At 40.3% G+C, this 23,389-nt stretch overlaps 1 protein-coding gene across 7 annotated transcripts in view; it reads right to left on the minus strand.

The window, feature by feature from the left end:
- The window catches only part of LOC127688325 (zinc finger protein 431-like), a 54,908-nt gene extending 46,232 nt beyond the window's left edge, over positions 1-8,676 (minus strand). The window contains exons 1-3 of one of the 7 annotated variants that reach the window (XM_052186842.1): positions 8,623-8,676; positions 4,502-4,669; positions 2,445-4,120 (exon numbers count right to left, since the gene is read on the minus strand). The gene's annotated coding sequence lies outside the window, so the exon portion shown is untranslated. The other 6 variants (XM_052186841.1, XM_052186839.1, XM_052186840.1 and 3 more) reach the window with 6 other exon arrangements.
- Positions 8,677-23,389: the final 14,713 nt, after the last annotated feature.

Consider the following 23,389-nt stretch of genomic DNA (forward strand, 5'->3'; position numbering starts at 1 on the left):
ACTGCTGGCAGAATGCCAACTGCCCTACCACTAACAGCAAACTGACAAACCTATTTGGATAAAATAATGACCTATTACAAAAGAAAAGCTATAGGCACTACATCTAGTGTAAGAGCAGCAGGAGGCTCAATATATAGAAGAGTCCACTAGCCCTTGGAATTCTCCTATATTTGTCATTAAAAAGAAATCTGGCAAATGGTGGATGTTGACAGATCTGTGAACTATTAATAAAATCTTTCAGCCAGTGGGCTCTTTATAGCTGGAAACTCATTGCCTTCCTTGTAACCTAAGTAATAGGCTATTATAGTTAATGATTTACAATATGCTTTATCACAATCCATTTACAAGAGCATAATAGGGATACGTTTCTTTTCTCAGTACCTTCTTATAATAGAAATTGTCTAATAAAGGCATACCATTGGAAAATCTTACCACAAGACATATTTAATAGACCTACTTTATGACAATACTTTGTACAACAGCTGTTGGTTTTTCTACACAGGTCCATCTGCCTACACTGCAGCACAGGTCACCTGTCTGCCCGCCGCGTGGGCTGCGGGGATGCGGTGGAGATGTGGGCCGCAATAAGATACACTAGGCCAAACAGTTCCACATGGGACTTCATTTAAGATGGGGAAAGGGGTAGCGGGCAGGAAGAAGGAAGTAAAGAAAGAGAGAGAGGGGGAGAACCGCCAGACTGATTTCCATAGTGGTTGTACCATCTTACAATCCCACCAGCAGTGAAGGAGTGTTCCTCCTTCTCCACATCCTCGCCAACACCTGGTGTCTCCTGAGTTTTTAACCTTAGCCATTCTGACTGGTGTGAAGTGAAATCTCAGGGTTGTTTTGATTTGCATTTCCCTAATGATTAATGATGTTGAGTATTTCTTAAGGTGCTTCTCTGCCATCTGAATTTCTTCAGGTGAAAATTCTTTGTTTAGATCTGTGTCCCATTTTTTAATAGGGTTATTTGGTTCCCTGGGGTCTAACTTCTTGAGTTCTTTGTATATATTGGATATTAGCCCTCTATCGGATGCAGGGTTGGTGAAGATCTTTTCCCAATTTGTTGGTTGCCGTTTTGTCCTTTTGACAATGTCCTTTGCCTTACAGAAACGTTGTAATTTTATGAGATCCCATTGTCAATTCTTGATCTTAGAGCGTAAGCTATTGGTGTCCTGTTCAGGAACTTTCCCCCTGTGCCCATGTCCTCAAGGGTTTTCCCCAGTTTCTTTTCTATTAGTTTCAGTGTATCTGGTTTTATGTGGAGGTCCTTGATCCACTTGGAGTTGAGCTTAGTACAAGGAGATAAGAATGGATCAATTTGCATTCTCCTGCATGCTGACCTCCAGTTGAACCAGCACCAGTTGTTGAAAAGGCTATCTTTTTTTCCACTGAATGTTTTCCTCTCCTTTGTCAAGTGACCATAGGTGTGTGGATTCATTTCTGGGTCTTCAATTCTATTCCATTGGTCCACTTGCCTGTCCCTGTGCCAATACCATGCAGTTCCGGAGGACCCTGCTATACCTCTCCTGGGCATATACCCAGAGGATTCCCCAGCCTACAATAAGGACACATGCTCCACTATGTTCATAGCAGCCTTATTTATAATAGCCAGAAGCTGGAAAGAACCCAGATATCCCTCAATGGAGGAATGGATACAGAAAATGTGGTATATATACACAATGGAGTACTATTCAGCAATTAAAAACAGTGAATTCATGAATTTTTTAGGCAAATGGTTAGAACTGGAAAATATCATCCTAAGTGAGGTAATGCAATCACAAAGGAATACAAAAGGAATGCAATCATTGATAAGTGGATATTAATTAACCCTGAAACTCTGAATACTGAAGATACAATTAGCATATCAAATGATCCCCAAGAAGAAGGAAGAAGAGGGCCCTAATCCTGGAAAGGCTTGATCAGCATTGTAGGGGAGTACCAGGACAGAGAAAAGGGAGGGGGAAAGATAGGAGAATGGATGGAGAAAAGAGGACTTATGGGACATATGGGAAGGGGGAAACTGGGAAAGGGGAAAGCTTTTGGAATGTAAACAAAGAATATAGAAAATAAAAATTAAAAAAAAGAGAGAGAGCAGGGGAGAAACGCTACCCAGTTATATATGGGTGATGATGTAAATTACAGGTAAAGGTGGGCCATTGAATTCTGGGTATATGGTGGCTGTTGCCTTGGCAACAGGCCTATAGTTCTAATTGTTAGCTATATGACATCACAGACCTCGCAGGTCTCGGTACCAACATTTCTGCATTTCTTCCATTAAAAAGAAAAGAAAAGCGGGGGGTGGGGGGGGGACCTGATGATGAAAAGGAGTGAGGGTGCCATGTCTCTTAAACTACTTCCTGCTGTCTAGGGGCATTGTCATTTTCAGGGTGTAGCTGATTTTCATCATAGGGGTCCACTTGGTACATGTTGGCATCAGGTACCTCTGCAGACAGCGGCTCTTCCGTGGGCAGCGGCTGGTAATTCTGTAACAGAAGGATCTCTGAAGTTCTTTATGTCTGACTGAAGCTCCTGGATTTTGTTTCTCACTGTCCCGGATTGGTTGACATAGAAATAGCATTCTTCTTGGAGGAATAGGCAAAGACCACCTTCTTTAGCTATCAGGACATCTAGGCTCCGTTGGTTCTGAAGGACCACAGCTGCCAAAGAATTGATCTGCTTCTGGATAGTAAGCACAGTTTCAGTCATTCCCTGGAGATCGCTTTTAAACTGGGAAGTGAATGTATTGTATTGGGCCAGAGAAGTCGTTATTCCTGCCACACCAGTACCAACACCTATGGCTATTCCTGTAGCGACCAAGAGTGGCACGATCTGAACTGCCTTCTCATGTCGAGCAGCTATCATATCTACAACCGGGTTTGGCAGGGGCTCATTTCCTTGGATTATTCCCAGTTTAGGGAAAAGGAGTACCAACGTGCAAACTCCTGACCAGCTGTCAGGTAGACGATGATATACCTGAGTGCCACAAAGAATTGACGTGTTCTGGATTGCAGGGCATTGTGGCAGAGATGATATATCAAGGCTTACAGTTTTATTACAGTCTAGGGAGCTTAGTGTTCCTACAGAAGTGTCCCAGAGGTCGTAAAACAGTTTGCCATGCCAAAGAGAGGGACAGAGGTAAGGTACGGAGTCATGGTGACATTGGAGTCAGAACAGCTAACAAAAGGTGAGATAAGGTTATTTGGCAGTATCACTGGAGAAGCTGTAAGTGACAGTTTTGAGTCAATTCCTGGAGGTACACATAACCAACAATCTTTAAAGCAACCAGGCCTGGTGACATTAAGGAGCTGGTATGCTGAGGTCAGGGTTTGAAGCAACAGGCAAAATGACAAGTTAGTGCCATTTATGAGGGGTGCTGTCAAAGAATCAAGGACCTCAGAGGAGTGTTTAATTATCTCCCCTACTTTTCCAATATCTAGGGGTTGGGCAATTGAGATATATTTTCTCTGAATATGGATGGTACTTACTGGGGAACTGGGCTGGTTTTTACGATAGAGCTTACCAACAACTCCTGTCTCCCACCTGGGATCCCATGGGTCTTGTATGTAGAAGAAAAGTGTGTTGCGGTGTTGATAGAAGAAATGATTGACCTGTGATCCTAGCCTATGTATCTGACAAGACCAATATGGGCAGCCCCCATATTCATCTGGCCATTTTTTACAGTAATCTTCTGTCTGGTCAAAGAGAAAGCAAGTATAGAGATCATAAAACTTAGATGGGATAACAGATACAGGGATGATTGCAATTTGGATTGGTTCCTAGCATCTGGCTATGGAGCAGTTTCATGACCCTATTTGGAAAGACTGTTTGTTATCTGTGGGGGTTTCTTGAACCTCGAATCTCCAGATGTAAGGACTGCCCTGGATGGAAACGAAGAACAGCAGGGGTAGGACAAGAAACCCATGTCTAATCCAATGAGATCGAGCTCAGCTGCCGGAGTGGAGTCTCATGTTCTGGAATTGGGGACAAGGTGGATGGTCTCGATGTCCTCCAGAGCTTAATAGAGCACGGTTCTGGTAGGGTCCAGTAACTGGATGACAACAGGAGAATGATGTCTAGCAACAGAGGGGTTCTGGACATCCCAAACTCTGGGGTCCACCTGAGAAGTTGGTACAGAAAATAACATGTTAGTGTTAGTAGGTTGACTGGCTAGAAGGAGAAGTAGGGGAACTGCTGGTGAGCTTGGGTTCAGGCGAGTGGGGGGAGCAAAAGAAGTTGAAGCCCCCAACTTAACTAAAAGATCTCTTCCTAATAAGGAAACGGGAGAAGTTGGCACTACCAAAAAGGAATGGGTGAAGGGTATATTTCTAAAAGTGCAGCTAAGTGGTGGGGTCTGATGAGGAAGGTAAGGCTGTCTTCCTATCCTGACTATGGGAAGACGGGAGGGTGAGGTGGGACCCCAGAACTCTGCCAGGGCCGAATAAGTGGCCCCGGTATCCAAAAGGAAAGAGATGGGCCTCCCACATACCACGATAGTTACCTGGGCTCTCTGCTGGTGATGGGCGAGGTTGGGTCGAAGGAGCTCCGGCCCCTTCATTCGTCCATAGCCAAGCCTAGGAGGTCAGTTGGAGGGGTTTCTGGAAGGGATGGCCCTCTGTTCTGCGCCACACGAGGGCAATCGACGGCCCAATGTCCCTCACGATGACACCTAGGACATGGTCCTTTTGGCTTGCGGGGGGGTGGGGCAAATCTTTGCCCAGTGACCTTGTTGACCACATCTATAGCAGGGAACTTGTGGTACCTGAGCCTTGGAAGGCCAGGGGCCTGGGGTGGTAGCTGGAGCTGGTCGGACAGCTTTTGCCAGCATGTGGTACTTTTGTTTTTGGGCTTTTTCATCTCTCCCATGAAGACCAGCGCATACCTTGAAGGCCAGTGCCAAGCCTTCCACCTGTGGAGTTAGGGGTCCCCTCTCCAAGTGCCTAAGTTTAGCTCTTATGTCGGGGTAGCTCTGGGAAAAGAAATAAGTCATTAAAAGTTGCTTACCTTCGGGATTTTGGGGATCTAGATTAGTGTATTGTAACAAAGCCTTTGTCAGGCGTTCTAAAAACTGAGATGGGGTTTCCTGTTTGTCTTGGACAACCTCTTGGAGTTTTTCAAAATTTATTGGCTTTAAGGCTGCCTTTCTGAGACCAGCCAGAAGGCATGTAACAAACCCGTCTCTGGCTAAAATACCATCTGTGGAATTGTAATTCCACTGAGGGTCCTGGTCAGGCACTGTCTCAGATCTAATTGGATAGCTTTTGTCTGTCTGGTGAATTTCGTCTGCATGCATTCTTGCCTCTTCCCAAACTTGCCTGCATTCATCAGGAAGTAAATTGTTAGTAAGAATCATATGAATATCATGGAAAGTTAAGCTGTAAGATTGAGTAATGTACTGAAACTCTTTAATAAAGTTAGAGGAGTTAGAAGTATAAGAACCCAGTCTACTTTCTATTTGAGAAAGTTCCTTCAACGAGAAAGGAACATGTACTCTAACCAGACCATCAATTCCAGCCACTTCCCTCAGAGGAAGGACTGGCGCTGGGTCAGGTGTCCTCAGAGGAGAAGAACTTGGGGGTTTGGCTGTAGCCTTAGAACGTGCAATCGGAGGGGTAAAGGTTGGCGCCAGTTCAGGGCGTTTGGAGTAACCTGTAGCTGGCACAGAGGGAGAAGAGGGATCTGGGGAGGTCGGGTTGGTAGAGTCCAGGACCTGGTGAGAAGAAGAGACCGAGGCTGCAGTTTGGGATTTCGCAGTCCCAAAAGACCTGGCACGGGTGGGTGGTGGCTCGTCAGCGGGATCAAAAGTAGCACCATCTAGCGGAGGGTGAGCAGGTTTCATGGCTAGGAGAAGCTGTGATAGGGAGCAGGCAGAGCAGAGAGAAGGCTTAGAGCAGAGATAGATAAAAGCCTGAACATATAGAACTTGGTCCCATTTACCGGATTGCTGACAGTATGTATTAAGATCCCTTAAAACAATTGGATCTAGGGTTCCATTAGGTGGCCATTTGGAATTATTGTCTAACTTATATTGAATCCAGACCTTATTACAGAGGTTTATTAGTTTTGACCTCCTCAAATTGTGTGTTAGTTTCAGAGACTTGAGATTTTCCAGAAGACATCCCAGTAGGGTGCCTGGAGTTACTGAAGAAGACAATTTATTGCCCATCGGGTGGGTGGGAAAGTAGGAATGTTGTTAGATACAAATCCAGCATTCTGGTAGAGTAACAACAACAAAATGTAGCTAATCTAAAGGGCCTAGGCTGTCTCGAAGGCCTTTAGGAGCTGAGGCGTTCTCAGAACGCCAGAGGAAGTGCCCCGCCTGGGCCAGGACTTTGTCTGCAGCTGTAAAAGCTAATGGGAGATTTTAGGGTTACTGGACTGGGGTACACCCGGGGCTTAAATGTCCTATCACAAATGTTAGCTGGAGAGGCAAATCTTGGCTCTGGAAAGGTTGGCCAGATCCCTTCTGCAGCTAAGATTCCCTCCAGCCAACCGAAGCACCTTACTGATAAGCCGCTGCGTATTTGTTAAAGATGTGCAATCCGATAGCCGGGAGTGTGGAACTGTTTGGTCGGGTGTCCCAGAAACAACCCATGTGGAAAGCCGTAGCACACAGCTCACGTGATGAAGCCCGTGAGTCCCAGGTTGCAAAGTCCACTAGCAGTGGCGACTACGACTGGCAGCAGAAGCGATGGTGGGGGGAGGGGGACAGCTGTGGAGGTGATAACTGCGGGGGTGTCTTCAGTCCTGTTCATAGCAGTTGTAGGCAGGATCTCCTGGCTGGGCTCGCCAAAATGTTGGTTTTTCTACGCAGGTCCATCTGCCTACACTGCAGCACAGATCACCTGTCTGCCCACCGCTTGGGCCGCGGGGATGCGGTGGAGATGTGGGCTGCAATGAGATACACCAGGCTAAACAGTTCCACGTGGGACTTTAAGATGGGGAAAGGGGTAGTGGGTGGGAAGAAGGAAGGAAAGAAACGGGGGGGGGGGGAGAAACACTACCTAGTTATATACGGGTGATGATGTAAATTACAGGTAAAGGTGGGCCATTGAATTCTGGGTATATGGCAGCTGTTGCCTTGGCAACAGGCCTATAGTTCTAATTGTTGCCTATATGACGTCACAGGCCTCGCAGGTCTTGGTACCAACAACAGCCTTTAAAAATAATTCTTAAACAGTTTCCTCATTCCATAATTTATCATTATATGGATAATAGTTTGTGGACTGAATCAGATAACTTAGGGAAAAAAGTTTGATGAAGTAAAGAGAATTTTGCTACATTGGAGATGATGATTTGCTCCTATAAAAATGTAGAGAAGAGAATCTACTGATTATCTAGCATATATGTTAGGTTGAAATATTCCAGCAAAGAATCTGGAGAGAGCAATTAGGAACTCTTAATGAGACAGCTCCTCTCTAGAAGCCTGCTGCTTCCAGGGACAACCAGGTGAGTTCCCAAGACCCAGACTTCTGCTTGCTGTATCCACAGCAAGCCCAGAAGCTGTGAGGTCTTCCCTGGCATGTTTGTGTTCCATCTTAAGTTCTACAACTCGAATCACAACCCAGACACCCATAGCCATCATGGGCCACTAGGTGAGACTAGGTGGGTGGTACGTGATTTCCCTACCTGCCAGCCACACTAAGCAAACCCAGCAGTAGAAAGCTCCACCCTGCCCTATTTGTGTTTCATTTCCCAGGCCACAACTTAAATCCCTGGAGGCCTGTTGCTGACCAGGACAGAGGCCTGAAATCTTCAGGGACTACCAGGTCTACCAGGATTCCTGGAGACCTGCTATTACCCAGGACAACTAGCAGCCTGAAACCAAAAGGGTCTACCAGCCCTGCCTGAATCCTTGGAAGCCTGCTATCACCAAGGACAACAAGCTCTACCTGTAATCCCAGAGGCCTACTCCTATCAGGGACTACTAGGCATGCCAGCACTAGGAACAACCAGATGGCTAAAGACCAGAGCATAAGAAAACAATCAACAAAAATCACAGCAATATGGCAATCCTAGAACCCACATCTCCTACTACAGCAAGCACAGAATATCTTACCACAACTGAATTACAAGAAAATGGGCTTAAATCTAATCTTATGAAGATGATAAAGGCCTTTAAAGAGGAAATGAATAAACCAATTAAACAAATACACAAAACTAAAATAAAACAGATGAAAGTAATGAATAAAACTGTACAAAACTTGAAAATGAAAATAAAAGCAATAAAAAACCCCCACAATCTGAGGCAATCCTAGAGATGAAAACCCTGGAAAGAAGACAGGAACTATAGACACAAGCATTACTGTCAGGATACAAGAGATTGAAGTGAGAATCTCAGGCATAGAAGATATCATAGAAGAAAATGATACATCAGTCAAAGAAAATGCTAAAGCTAAAAACTTTCTGGCACAAAATATCCAAGAAATTTTGGACACTACGAAAAATACCAAATGTAAGAATAATAGAAATGGAGAAAACTCTCAATACAAAGGTCCAGAAAATATCTTTGACACAAATCATAGAAGAAAATTTCTCTAACTTACAGAAGGAAATGTCTATAAATGCACAAGAAGCTTAGAGAACACCAAATAGAGTAGACCAGAATGCTTTGACACTCACCCCTTCTAGCCCACCATCCAATGGCAGGGGAGAAAAAATGGCAAATAGGACAAGGGATATGGACCTGTTTAGAAGTAGTTTTGGGGGCGATTCCAATCTTCTAGCAAGAACCTCAGAAGAAGTTCTCTGTTGTGGTTCTATCAAGAAAGTGAAGATCAGTGAAGACATGAGACCAATGAAGCATTGCAAGGCTAGCTATGCAAATAAGTCCTCACCGTGCAATGAGTGCTATTTATACTCTCTCTGAACAACACATGTCCTCCCATGGTTCTTGCCTCAGCAAAATATCATGGAAGTCTGCCTCAGTAAAGCACCTTGTGAATCTGCAACATGACTTATCAAGAAACTTCCACTTCAATACCCAGCAAAACTTTCAATTATCATAAACAGAGAAATGACAAAAAAATAGGAAATGTGTTAGAAGCCTCAAAATTTCATGAAAACCATCAATAATTAATAAATAGGAGGGGTTTAAAGAAAAATTTTCCAACACTTGACAAGCCAAAGAAATAATAATAATAAAAATCTTACTTGTTCTCTATGTAAATTAATTTTGTTATTTGTAGTGTTCTCATACTAATGGCATAAAAGTATACTGAAAAGCTCTAAAAAGAAAGAAAAAGAAGAAAACACATGTGAGAGGAGTAGATGGCAGGGAATAATCAAATTCATGGCTGAAAGCAGTCAATTAGAGACAAAGAGAACAAGAAAAATATCAATGAAACCATGAGCTGGTTCTTTGAGAAAAATCAACAAGATAGACAAACCCATAGCCAAACTTACTAAAAGGCACAGAAACAGTATCCAAAGTAACAAAATCAGAATCATTAGGTCTTACTTCAAAAGTCTGTACATTGGAAAACCTAAATGAAATGGATGATTGATTTTCTAGACTGACAGCACTTTCCAAAGTTAAATCAAGAATGAATAAACTTCTAAATGAAATATTAAATGAAATAGCTAAATAGTCCAATAACCCCTAAGGAAATAGAAGCAGTCATTAAAAATCTCCAACCCCACAAAAAGCTCAATGCCAGATGGTTTAGTGCAGAATTGATCAGATTATATACCAATACTCCTTAAACTATTCCACAAAATAGAAACATAGGCAGCATTGCCAAACACATCCTATGAAAACAGTTACCCAGATACCTAAACCACACACAGACTCAACAAAGAAAGATACTTTCAGACCAATCTCCCTTATGAACTTTGACGCTCCATAAAATATTTATAACCTGAATCCAAGAATTATCCATCACGATCAAGTAGGCCTATCCCAGGGAATCAGAGGTGGTTCAATATAGGAAAACCATCATTGTAACGTACCATATAAACAAATTAAAAACCACATCATCTTTTCATTAGATGTTGAAAAGGCATTTGACAAAATCCAACACCCCTTCTTTTTAAAAGTCTTGGATGGAACTCTCAGGAGCCATTTGGGAGAAGCAAAAGCTAGCAGATGACTTCCTGAGACATGGCCCACTGTTTTTGTGTGATCTGTAATAGGCACATTCTGAATTGCAAGGCCTTCAGAAATCTCACCTCAGGATTGATTATCATTGCTGATATGCCTTTCCTGTCATTATTGAATTGGTCTAATGATCTCTCAGCATTACCCAACTCTATTGAGCAGATTCTCTGCAGATCAATGAAGGTGCATTCTTTTGTAGTAATGCTATGTAGACAAGTTGTGGGTTTCTTAATTTCTAATAATGATTCTATAGAATTCCTAAATTTATACTAGTAATTTTGAACCCTCTATAGAAAAGGCTACAATTAGGGCTCTGTAAACTTCAAATGTCATGGATAATTGCACTAAGAGAGAAAGCAGTGTTGAAACAGATTTACAATCAGAGAAAATATTCCTTCTGGACTGTTTGTGAAACCATTATGATAACTGGTACTGTAAACTTGAACTAGACATTGTAGATTAAATATTGTCTGTTTATTCTATAGAAAAATTTAGGTCTGATGAGACACAAGGCAGATGATTTGCTTCGTGATAAAACCATACTAATCACATAAAAATTATTGTTTTGGACGTTTAATGAACCTAGGAATTAGTGACAGATAATGGATGCTTAGATAACTAGTTGTTACAGACCAAAGTCTGCCACGGGATAACCAGGAAGGCACAGATCCGGCTGAGATGACAGACAGAAAAAAGCCACACACACACACACACAGAGGTGGTTTGAATCTGAATGTATTTTGGAGCTCTAAACCAAGGATTTTTATACACAAAGAGTTGGTATTACCATTTCAAAAGATGTAGCCAGTGAGGCAGGCACAATTATCACAACCACTTGGTACAAGGAAATGCAAAATCAATCAGGTACAATGTTTCTCATGTAACAGATACAGAGGATCAATTTGCAGATGCCATCAAACTTCCTAATTAGAATACAGAGTCACTCATACTTTACAGTAAACCTTCAAAGAGTTTGAAGTTTCTTATATCCCCTGGGTCTTAAGTTTTTGTGAGAAATCCTTACCTAACATTTAGCCTTTTACCTTGTAAAGAAAAACTTCCTGACTTAATCAATGCTTTCAGTACCAGAGTGCCAGGGCCATCCTCATACACATACGCACAGCCATGTAAACCTGCATGTGGTTGGAAAGTTGTAATTATGTAAACAACTATGAGGCAAAGCATTGCAATTCTTAAAAGGGAGTTTGGTGGTCAGTGAGTCCACTTCAAAGACTGGATTATCAGCCAGGCCATAGGAATCCCCATGAAGAGAGAAAAGGAAGAAGTCAGGGCAAACTGCTACTTGAGAACTACTGGCCCATCTTAAATAGCTAGGAAGTAGAAGAGTATAGTAAATTGTCAAATGAGATTTTCAGCTTCTAAATTTACAGAGTTATTCCCAGGAGACATTTCTTGCCTCTGTCTGTAAAATATCATTTTTACAGACTTTACTGGGCCACAGCGGCAACTAGTCTTAATGGAAATACATATAAACATTTCTGCTGTAACTTCTTACTCAATTTATGATTTGAATTAATGTTTAGGCATATGAACTTTTGAAAAAAGGTTCTTAGAATATTATGTGACCAATTATCCTGAGAAAGTACAAGAACAAAGAATGATGACAATAAGAGCGCAGAGAGGGAAGTCAGGCTTTTTCTTACCATGAGAGGATTTTTTATTGTTGTTTGTTTTGGTTTTTTTGTTTTGTTTCTTCTTAACAGTAGTTTTCTTCTTACTGACAAGGACATGGATTTTTCTTACTCAATAAAAGGTGGAAGTTTTTTCTTTCTCTGAGCAATAAAAGTTGGATCTTATTTTGTCATCCAGAATGATTGAGTTCTTTCTGTGCTGGTGCTTGCTCAATGAAACCTGCCCATGGGGGCTTTTGCTCCAATGTGTGTGTGTGTGTGTGTGTGTGTGTGTGTGTGTGTGTGTGTGTGTGTGTGTGTGTATAAGTATATGTATATGTATGTATGCACAATACTTGTTGAATGGATAAGACAGGTAATCAGGTCAATATAACTGTGTGTATGAATGTGAGTATGAATGTGTATATGAATGTATGTATGAGTCTCTGAATATTTGTTTGTGTAAAAGTTTTTCTTTCTGCAAGCATGTCCTTCTTTTTCTGTTTCAGGTCTCCCTTTGGCCTTACCAGCTCTAGAGAGATGAAGCTCCCAGGGAAGTGAGAAAGGAAATCTAACAATTCTTTACTTAATCCCCTGTTGCTAAAAAGCATGTGTTAATTTGCCAGACTTCAGCACTTACTTATGCACAGAATAGTAAGAAAGACTTAAGTTTTTAAGAACAGCAACAAAAAGTTAAGTCTTCAGCATTTATTAAAACACAGAAATTTATAAAGTAAAATAAATCATAGAGAGTTAAAGAGAAAAGGAGCCAGTGGTTTTCAGCCACATAAAAGCAAGGAAATGTTTAGTTTTTCAGAAGATATCAGTTTCTTTTTCCAGGACACTTAGAGAGTTAAAAGGTCCGAGATCATTAGTACTTGGCCTGCATCCCACATGGTATCCCACTTCAGACCCACATTTTTCCCAGGCTGAGAAGGCTCCCAGCATAGATCAGGGACAAGAGGCACTCATCTAAACACAATAAAGGCAATATATAGCAAACTAATGGCTCAAGCACTATAATTAATAATTAATAAATATGACCTCATGAAACTGAAAAACTTCTGTAAGGCAAAGGATATCATAAATAGTACAAAATGACAACCTACATATTGGGAAAAGATAATCAATTCTACATCTGATAGAGGGCTAATATATATAAAATATATATTAGCAAAACAGAGAATTCTTAGCAGAGGACTATCTAATGGCCAAGAAACACTTAAAGAAATGTTCAACATCTTTAGTCATCAGTGAAATGTAAAGAAAAACCACCATGAGATTCCATCTCACACCCATTAGAAGGGCTAAGCTAAAACCCTCAAAGGACAGCATAGACTGGAGAGGATGTGGAGCGAGGGGAACAAACCCCCATTGCTGGTAGGAGTGCAAACTTGTACAACCACTTTGGAAATCGACTTGGTGATTTCTTACAAAATTGGGAATAGTTCTATCTCAAGACCCAACTATACCACTCTTGGGGCATATACCACAAAGATGCTCGACTGTCCCACAAGAACACCTGCCCAACTATGTTCACAGAATCTTTATTAATAATAGCCAGAAACTGTAAACATCCTAGATGCCTTTCAACTGAAGAATGGATAAAGAAAATTTGGTTCATTTATATAATGGGATGCTACTCAGGTATTAAAAGCAAGAACATAATGAATTTTGCAGGCAAATGGATGGAACTAGAAAATATCATTCTTAGTGAGATAACCCAAACCCCAAAGGATATATATGGTATTATTCACTTATAAGTGGATATTATCTCTTTTTCTTTCCTCTGTCTTTTCTTCTTATGTAGGAGTAGGGCTGTAAAGAAAAATGGGGGGTGGGTTACAGGCATAATTCAATAAGAGTAGTAAGGGTAGATTCTTGAATTTTCTCTTAAACCAAAGAACATTCTATATGCCAATAATCTTACATTTGTATAGATCTTTGTATATTGATATAAAGCAAATTTTTACAACACACTGTATATTATGTTTCAACTCTTGTATAAGATATTAGACCTGAGCAACTCATTTAAAATGCAAAGTAAAGTTCTAATCTCTTGTAAGCTCCTATTACAAACTGTTTAGGATAACCTTTTTTTTTTTTTTTAGATCTCAAGCTATATTTCAGAAGAATAGTAGTAAATATATTATGACATTGACATAAAAGTTATATCATAGATCAATATTACAAAATATAATTCATTTTGTATATTTGTGATACATTCATTGTGATACATGTAATTATAGACAGATCATATTTGATGAATATTCTAAAAATAAATACAGTGTCTTCAACAAATGGTTCTTGGGAAACATGATGTCCACATATAGAACAAAATTACCCAAGTAAAAATAAATTCCAAATAGATCAAAGACTTCAGTGTCGAACCCAAGCATCTTGAAGAAAACATAGACATACCCTTATATGGGTATAGGAAAGGCTTTTTGACTAGGACTCCATTTGCCTAAGAAATAAGGCCAACAAAAAAATTGTTCTTCATAAAACTTAAAATCTTCTTTATGGCAAAGAAAATAATCTGTGGAAGGAAGACAAAATCCACAGAGTACAAGAGAATTTTTGCCAGCTATAAATATGAGAGAGCATTAATATACACAATAAATACAAATCTCAAAAAAGAAAGTCATGGAAACACTCAAGTTAATTGAAATGTAAGCTATGAATCTAATCAGAGAGTTGTTAAAGGAGAAATAAAAATTGACTATAAATATCTCAAGAAGTGTTTATCATTCTTACCAACTAGGGAAATGCAAATTAAAACAATTTTGAAATTTCATCCTTCCCCAGTCAGAATGGCAAAAATCAAGAAAACAACTGACAAAAAAATTCTATAGGGGATGTGGGGAACAAAGAATGTTCATTCACTATTAGTAGGATTTTAAATTTGTTCAGTCACTCTGAAAATTGGTATGGAGAATAATCTAAAAGTTAAAGTAGATTTACCACATGACCCAGGTACATTACTCCCTCGTATATACAAAAAAATATGTGCTATTCTATTGCACAAATATTAGCTCAGTCATAATAATAACTATTCTATTTATAATAGCTAGGAAATATAGTTTTATTATGACTAGTATCTTGTTTTAAGGATAAACACATTCTCCCAGATGCTTGTATGTTTTTTTTAATCTTTTTTTTTTATTGAGTATCTTCTTCATTTACATTGGCAATGGTAAAACCTTTCCCAATTTCCCCCCTCCCAAAAGCCCCCCTCCCCAACAATTCCCTACCCCTCCTCCCACCTCCTGCCTCCATGTATATGCCCCTCTACCCGGCACACTCCCACCTCCTCCCCCCAACTCTCCCTCCCCTCCCCCCTGTCGTTTCCCTTTGTTGGGGCCTCTATTGAGCCTTTACCTGACCAATGACCACTCCTCCCACTGATGCCCAACAAGCCATTCCTCTGCCACATTTTTGGCTGGAACTATGTTTACCCCGTGGTTGATGGTTCAGTACCTGGGAATCTTGGGGTGTCTGGGTGCCCAAAGTCATTGTTCTTCCCATGGGGCTATATAGGATAATTTTAAAAATACAAGTTAATAGTCTATTAGACTCATGATAATGTTAGATAATAGTTTAGTCAATTACAGAAACTTGCTTCTTAGATTGAACAGATAATAATAGCTAGAAATAAACAATGTTTGCCTATTCAGACATGGCATTGAAAGATGTTTTTAAAAGAATTTTTGATGATGAGACATGTCATCTCATGGAAACACCCCTATTCCACTTCAAGGAAGATGATGAGCATTGAAAAATCTCCTTATGGAGTTTGCTTCAAATGTAGCAAACTGCCACTGAACAAGAAACTGCCCTTGCTTCAATTGCAGACAGAACACTGTCCAATATGGACAAATCTGGTCGCAGGGAAGTTGACTCCAAGCTTTGCAAGGACAAGGTAAAGCAGGCCTTCCATAATTCCTACTTCATAGAAAAGTATGCCAGATATTCTGGGCCAGAAGGCTGATGCTGTTCCAATATTATAGAGAGTTTGGGGGAACTGTGCAGGCAGCCAGCTTTTTCTGTCATTTCTACAATTTTGGGAGAAAATTTCTACAATTTACTCTGCACTTCCTATACATTCAAGTAATATTTATTCCTTCTTATGTCTCTGATGGGGCTGAAGACTAGACAGTTATGATCTCACATAAAAACTTAAGTTGTTTAGGGTTGAAGAAAATATTCTAAGGTCTAAAAAGATGTTTTTAGGTTGGTAATACAGTTGTGATAGAAAATGATTTTGGGACAGAACTCTGAATTCAACAAGATAGGATAAAAAATAGAATAATTTCTCCAAAGTTGCCAAATACAGATAGGTGGACATTGTAGATGCAACCCTTACTTGATAGTTTTATAAGTGTTTTATAATTACTTTTATTATATATAGTTTATTATAAGAAAAGAACCTTTTACTGAACTAAACGGTGGTGGGGGGGGAGATGCTAAGGTTAGTTTTGTGTTATGAGTATTCAGAAGCTGAGTTCTGTGCCCCTGATCAGACTGTAACCTGATATTGGTGCACTCTATTAAGCAATGCATTATAAAATATGCTCTACAATAATCCATAATTGGTTAATAAAAGGCTAGAGCCTGTGACTGGGAAGGAAAGGGAGGAAGACAGAACTTGAGATCTAGTAGGGGATCTCAGGTAGGGACCACAAGGAGGAAAAGTGAAAAGAAAGGAGGTTGCCATGAGGCAGGATGGACCATGACCACATAGCACAAGAAACTAGCAATGAGGACACACAGGGAATAGAGTAAACTGGGCAAGACTCATAAAACAAGAAACAGAGGATCTATGCTTTAAATATAGCTTAGGCACAGAATATACCCAGTTTAGGTTTCTAGCTTGTTAATAAATTCTTATATCTCCATATTGTTTACTCATAAACTAAATAGGAAAGAGTGGGGCAGAACGTTGAAGACAAAGTATGTCAGAAATTGGTGTCTGTCCTGGTGAGTAGAGGGCTGTTTTAAGTGTTCACACTGAGAAAAATAGAAATGTTGCAAAAGGCAGAGAGCAATTAGTGCTGGTATGCTTCAGGAGCTTATTCAGCTCACAAAAGGATCCAGAGGAAGAAACTTCTGTGGAGCTATAAAAGTGACAAGGCAGATGTAAATATAGTGATGAAGTAAAGTTCAATCAATATGGAAGAAAAAGAGATAAAGAGAAAGTGTTCCCTGGGCTGGGAAGTTTGAGGAAAAGGTGAGGATATGAGCATGACAGGAAAAGGGTTGGTCTAAGAAGAGGAACTTGAACTAAAAATAAAAAAGTATGAATGAACTGCTCCTGGGCCAATGACTATGCATCTGTAATCAATCTGATTTGGGAACCAGTCCTGATTTGGCATAGTATTTATAATGGCATCATTGATATTATCATGAACAATGTACCTTTGGAGTAATCATTAAAGAGTCCATATAAAAATAAAAATAGAAAGTGAAGAAATGCTAACAGAAAAATATAGAAAGAGGAGCCCAGTCAAACATGCTCGGGTATGATGCTCCAAAAATGCCTACTTCTGAAAAAGAAAGGGAAGCACAGATTGGTACTGTGAGAACCCAGGCTGTGTCCACTTCCCAGAAGACCCCCAAGAAGGCTGACTAGCAACTGGAGACACCTTAAAGAGCCAGGCGCATAAAACAAATCATATGTTTTTTCTCTTGCTGCTTTTCTGTGCTACTTTGTGAGTGGCAAAGACAAGCTTCTTGTCTTTTTCCTATGCTTTATCCCTCAGGTTTCACCCCCTAACACTAGATAGGAGAGAAGGAAGGGCAGTGGGGAGAGAGGGGGTGGGAATTCCTGAATCTAATTTCTTCCCTAACCATTTCTCCCAGTTTTCAGCTCAGCTCTTTCAAATATTTCTCCCAACTGTTCCTCCCTCAGTTCCATAACAGTCCACTTAAACAGTCCCTTCTCCCAGGTTTCCCAATACTAGTGGCTTAAAACTAACAACTTTTCTAGCATATCTGTTCAGATCAGCTTTTCCTAGCTCAATTGTCTCATAACAATATTTTCTGCACCAAATGACTTCTCTTCTCATTCCACTCAATATCTCTTTCTCAGCCTCTACTGTTTTTTTTTTTTAAATCATCTTCTGTTCCCAGAAATCTAAGAGGCAATCAACACTAAAGGTCATATGGTCAAGCAGTTCTAACTCTTAAGGAGACAGTTGACAAGCAACTGAAGATCATTTAAAGGTCCAAGCACACAAGATAAATCACACTACACCCTCCCTCTACTCAGTGCATGGAGTTCTATGAGGAAGCAGGGGTCATCAGGCCTTGGAAAACAGTCTGCCTATGGTGGCTGCCACAACCAGAGATAATTATGTCCCTTCTCCTGCATCTTGCAGGCAAGCGGCTTGGAGGACAGTAGGATATTCAGGTCCAATTGTGAGTTTATAGAGGAAGCTTGGACAAGTGCAGACAGGAGAAAGAAAGTCATGAGTGCACAAGCTGCTTGTTAGATGGCTAAGTTGAAGTTAAAAAGAAATAGCAGCCCAACCCTACCCCTGAATAAGTTTGAATAAGTTTGGCCCTCATAGATTCACGTTTGAATGCTTGGCCCATGAGAAATGACACAAGTAAGAGGTGTGGCCTTGGAGTAGGTGTGGCCTTACTGGAGTAGTTGTGGACTTGTTGGAGTAGGTGTGGCCTTGTTGGAGTAGGAATGTCACTGTTGGAGGAACTGTGTCACTGTTGGGGTGAGATTTGAGGTTTCCTATGCTCAAGCTTCACCCAATGTGGGAGAGTCTCTGCTCTCAACTCCTCCAGCACCAAGTCTGAACATATACAACCATGCTTCCCACCATGATGATAACGGGCAAAACCTCTGAAACTGTAAGATAGCCCTAATTAAATGTTGTCCTTCATAAGAATGGCCTTGATCATGGTGCCACTTCATAACAATGAAACATTAAGACACTAACCCAACTATAGAACTTCATTGCTATATGTCACAGAATCACATAATTCTGTGTTTTCACAAAAAGCACCATTGTGTAAATCCAGCATCATTCCAACTTCCCACTTGCACTATCAATTCATTTTGCTTTATTTCAAGCATTCTGCCTAATAGTGTGCAGCTGAGGATAATTTTTAAATATCTTTAGAATTAGAAAAAAGGTAAAGCTTAGAGGTTTGAATCTAAGTAACAATGAAAGTCCTTTTTACCATTCTAATGAGTGACAGAAAATAAAGGGCCATTATGCCACTCAGCCTTCCATAGTAGACAGAATATCTGAGATAACTCAAAAAAGAGAGGGAAACTTGGACCCAGGGAATAGGTGAAAGACTAAAATGTGTAATCCCAAGGGCCAGAATTCAAATGCCTAGAACTCATGGCCAGGTACAGTAGTTCATGTCTGTAATCCTGGTGTATCTATAGAGAGACAAAGTAGAGACAGGAGGGTCCCCAGAAGCTCACAGGCCAGATAGGCTGGCATACACAGCAAAATCACAACATACACATCTTCAAAAAAGTGCTGATTGAGGTCTGACACTCAAGAATGTCCTCTTACCTCCACATGTACCCTGACACCTAAACTCAAGCAAACATTCACACACAAAAATAAATAAATAAAGACACAGAGGTGTGTGGGGAGGGAGAGAGACAGACAGAGAGAGAGACAGAGAGACATAAATACACACACACACACACACACACACACAGAGAGAGAGAGAGAGAGAGAGAGAGAGAGAGAGAGAGAGAGAGAGCAGAATAGGACCAAGCCATTAATAGAAAGGCATTGAAGACATTTACTGAAACCACATTCGTGCCTTTTGGTGGCACTAATCCATGTTCTATGCCTTTGGGCCTTGAAAACTTTAGCTATGAAAATATGAATTGCTGTTTATCACAGTAGTTATGTTCTACTTCTATAATAAAAGCTGGCACTTTGTACTCTCACTATTCCTTTCATGTAAATCATTCATTCATCCAACAAATATTCATAGGTTGCCCAGAATCTGTCCAACCCTGTTCTAGGTGCCGGGGATTCATCAATGAACAAAAGAGGTTAAAATCCTGACCTTTGTGGAGCTCACACCCAACAATCAAAAACAAGTGAGTAATAGGTGGGTGGTAGAGATTTTCATGGGAAAGTAAAGTAATAGAGAAGAATTGAAGGACTAGGTGAATCAGTAGCAAGAGGCATCCTTGTTGAGAGGATGGAAAGGTCCTTCAGTCCTTCCCCTAGCTCTTCCATTGGGGTCCCCAGGCTCAGTCCAATGGTTGGATGTGAGTATCTGCATCTGTATTGGTCAGGTGCTGGTAGATACTCTCAGGGAACAGCCATACCAGGCTCCTGTCAGCAAGTGCTTCTTGGCATCAGAAATAGTGCCAGGGTTTGGTATCTGCAGATGGGATGGATCTCTAGGTAAGGCAGTCTCTGGATGGCCCTTCCTTCAAACTCCATTCTATGTTTCATTCCTGTTTTTCCTTTGGACAGGAACATTTCTAGGTTAACAATTTTAAGATGGTGGGTGGCCCCATCCCACAACTTGGGGCCATGCCTATCTCCTATAAGTGGTCTCTACAGGTTCTATCTCCTGGGGACTCCAATGGAAATGCTAGGGGAAGGACTGAAGAAGCTGAAGGGGATCACAACCTCATAGGAAGAACAATATCACCAACTGGACCACCCAGTGCTCCCAGAGACTAACCACCAACTAAAGTATACATGGAGGAATCCATGGTTCCAGATATACATGTAGCAGAGGAAGGTCTTATCTAACATCAATGGTCCTGTGGAGTCTTGACGCCCTAGTATGGGAGAATGCTAGAGCAATGAGGCAAAAGTGGGTGGGTGTGTGGGGGAGCACCAACATAGAGGCAAAGGAAATGAGGAAGAGGGGGGATGGGATGGGGGTTTGTGGAGGGGTAAACAAGAGGAGGGATATCATTGGAAATATAAACAAATAAAATAATTAGTAAAATAGAAAGAAATCAGCAGAGGATCAATCTAATCAAAAACAGCAGTTGCCCCATTCTTTCCTACAAAATTCTTATACCTAGGGTACTAAAAGCACACACTAGGTCATAATTTTAGCAATAACTGTTTAGAATAAACAGAAATATTATGTAATATAATATTTACTCAATTTTAAAAGCAAAGGATACAGAGTCCACATCATGAATATTGCTTTGAGCTCCTACTCCAACTTTGCAGTATTGGACATAGATGGTAGTGACCACTTTTCATTGATTTTGCAAGCATCCTTATTATGATTTGGATACAGTCTGTGTTTCACAAAATTTCATGTTTTTGAAACTTGGTTTTAGTGAGGCGATGTTAGAAGAAGAGAGTGAGAGTTTATTAGAAAGGCACTGATGCAGTCCATAGAGGGTCTTAGTAAGTTCATGTGAGACTGGGTGAATTAAATAAACAAGAATGGTAACTCCTTGGGTTTCTGGCTTCTTATCTCATTATGTGACTTTACAGTTTTTCTCATTCTCCTGTTATAAAATGATATCTTGAAGTCTTCATCAGAGCTGAATTGGTGTGAATCCATACCCTCAATCCTCCAAAACTAAGTTGGAGTTAAGTAGAACTCTTGGTGTCTTCCTACTGACGTTTTCTGACAAAATAGGCAGCCTCTAGTAAAATTTTCTGGCATCTTGGTAATATATTTCTTAACAAAGTATATAGTCACCTTTTCAAAAGCATTAAGGAGTTATTTGGCAGAATTTACCTGTGGAGACGTGACACAAATTCACCCCAGAAAAGAGATCTATTACATACTAAAATAAAGATTACATAAATATACAATTTGATAAACCAACATTTTTTTTATTGTGGTTACTAACAGGAATATGGGTGAGGAGTTACTTAAAAGAATTAGGGATGACTCAAAAGTAGCTGTATGACTCATAAAAGCTGCAACCCTGGAGTTTAGTATCGAGCTTAAGCCAGTCAGAAGATCTCTTTTCTTTGCAGCTAGGATAGTCAGTTTCCTCCCACCACAGCTGTTTGCACGGTTTTCATAAAGGAAATGGCCATACAACAGAATGGAAGTTTATTTTAGTTTATGGTTTCAAAGATTGCTACTTCCTTCATAATGAAACACTTGGGAGAGGCAAAAGAATTGTGAGACTCACAAGAAACATATTCAGAAGCCCATGAAACTGGTAGTTCTTCCCTGTGGAAGCATAAATAGCATACATTTTCTGGGAGTAGTCTCTTCGGTGGAGCTGCCTGCAAGTTCAGGAAGTTCCAGTTATGCAACTCTTAACACCCATGATGGTGTAGGCTTTTCATGATGTGTCTGCCTGAGTCACCCAAATTTCTATAAGTAGCCCCTTAACCATGTTCTTGTAAGTAATACCAATAAATTCAATGGTTTACCAAACTAAGCTTAAGCAGGATCATATTCTTGGTCTGTTGTCTTTGACTTATTTGGACAAAACAGACACATTATTACCTTTTCCAAGGAAATGTTATATAACAAGAATGTTCAGTTTATATTTGCTTGGCCTTATGTACTTGGTCACGATACCATGGTGTCAAAGAATGTGATGGAGGAGGTTAGTCACCTTATGTAGACAGCAAGCAGAAAGAGACAGAGGAAGGAAAAACCTTCAAAAGCACACCTACAATAACCTATTTTGTCGAGTAAAACCATTCTTCCAACTAGTTTACACCACCTCCCAAAATACCATCACCATCTGACACCAAGAATTCAACACAATGAGCTTACAGGGGGACATTTCATATTCATGGGATTGTACAGAGGCATGAATGATATCTAGAGAACCTCTGTCTTGTGAATCTCACTCATATATTTGAGGTAGTTTCAGGCTTAACTTGCTATAACTCAGTATCCTTGACCACTTGGCAGTTTACAAAATTCCCCCCTCATCACAACTTACATCAACTCAGGAGGTTTCTTTCTCATGGGTATTTCTTGACACATAAACATTAAATTCATCTCAGTGACAGAATGTAGAAATGCCAAGATGGTGAGTACTGATTGAGTGTCAGGTATCAAGGTTCTAAACTGACATTAAAAAAGACTGTTTGCGATTATCATAATTGAATATAAATATTCCTTATAACTGTCTCTGAAAATATGTTTTCATAGATTATCTAGCCATCTAATTTAACTGTATTATAAAAAATTTAAAATGTTTATAAAAAAAGAATATACAATGGTGAAACTGCCAAATAGCAACTATTCTAATTAGTCATACAGTCCTTAGTGGGAAAAGTACTAAAGCTACTTCTAGGAAACAATCTGCTTACTGCTGGGTTACATGACAGTGTTGTGAGTTTGGGAGAATTACTTTTCAGTAACATAGAGATGAAGCATGGGGGGTAAAAAGCCACAGAATCTAAGTGGTAAGATTTTATCACCTGTTGACATCTGTAATTTTCAGTGAAAGTGAAAAATTAAAACCAAAAACCAGATCATTTTGATTCCTAGGGATCCAGAACTCCAAGAGGGTATAAAGCATGTGTATGAAAAGCTTGTTAGTCAGAGACTTCCCTATATGGGACAGGATGAGGAATCAGACAGTGTCGGAGGAACCATAATGTAATAACAACCAGTGTTCAACTAATATTATAAGGAACAGTAGAGATAAGGTGGCCTTGACGTGTTGGAGTACACTCTCTGTCCTTCCTCACCTACC

Source organism: Apodemus sylvaticus, chromosome 7 (genome assembly GCF_947179515.1).
Source record: "Apodemus sylvaticus chromosome 7, mApoSyl1.1, whole genome shotgun sequence".
Classification (NCBI taxonomy): Eukaryota; Metazoa; Chordata; class Mammalia; order Rodentia; family Muridae; genus Apodemus; species Apodemus sylvaticus.